This window comes from Propithecus coquereli, unplaced genomic scaffold, assembly GCF_000956105.1.
Source record: "Propithecus coquereli isolate 6110/MARCELLA unplaced genomic scaffold, Pcoq_1.0 Scaffold15, whole genome shotgun sequence".
NCBI classification, from domain to species: domain Eukaryota; kingdom Metazoa; phylum Chordata; class Mammalia; order Primates; family Indriidae; genus Propithecus; species Propithecus coquereli.
Window position 1 is genome coordinate 618,294 of NW_012139413.1, and position 1,094 is coordinate 619,387.

The window sequence follows — 1,094 nt, forward strand, 5'->3', positions numbered from 1 at the left end:
CTAATTGATTCAAAAATACAGTACAGCAATTAAAACTAACTCGGAAGGTAAAACTGCCGTCCAAGCTGTTGCCCTCCACAACCACCTAAAAGCAGGCCTCTTTGCATTGAATTATTATATTCGCAGAAGGTAAAGGGGCATTTTCTAGACACTTTGCTAAAGGCCTAATATTTAAATCTATTTCATGGACTACTGACTAGGAATACTCCCCTATAAAGTATTCATCACTAACTGCAGGAATTTGTTCATCCTAGTATGTCACAAATGTATTGTAATTAGTCATTTTTCTTTTTACTAATGTTGTCTGTTCCTACCCTATAGTTTTGAAAGAGAGAGAGTCGGATAGAAAGGGAGAAATAGAGATGCTTCTTGTCACCCCAATTTTCATAAATTCCTGACTGTAATTAAAGTGTCTTATAGTTCTCACATCTTGTCAGCGAGCGTGAACACCCTAGCTCTCTAGCCACTAGGGGGTCATGATGCATCCCAGTGCTTGCATTAAAATGCATGCTGAGAAAACGAAATTCTTGGCACTTGAAATTTTCCCCTGCTCTCACCAGTCCCATTTTTTTCTTCATTATTTGTATTTTATTTTTATTGTAGAACAGTCTTGTTATACCACCAATGGGACTGTTACATTGTGGCAACAAAGAGAGCACCTGTAAGATAATGCACACAGGCTAAGAATGAAAAAAGCATCAGCTGAGTTAGGAATATTATCCAGATCCTTTATTGTGACCTAGTCTCATTCATTCTTTTGTCCTGAGCCAATTACAGCCTTCCTGAGCTTAAGACCAACTTCCTCTCTCGGCTGAACTCAGTGCATATTGCATGACTCCAACCAATTTTAGCTAGTTGCGTCCCCAGGCAGATTCACATATTATTTGTTCCTTTGGATGAATGGCCATTCAGCAACCATTACCCAGGGCTTTAGTAGTGCCTCAGCACAGGAATCACATCCAGAAATAAGTATGGACATCCCACACGCTGCCAGCTGTTTACTCACTGCATGATTACAACACTGCATGCTCCAATCCACCATGCCAATTCTAAAATAGTTTAGTAATTTTAATAAGGGAAGAGAACCTTACTGG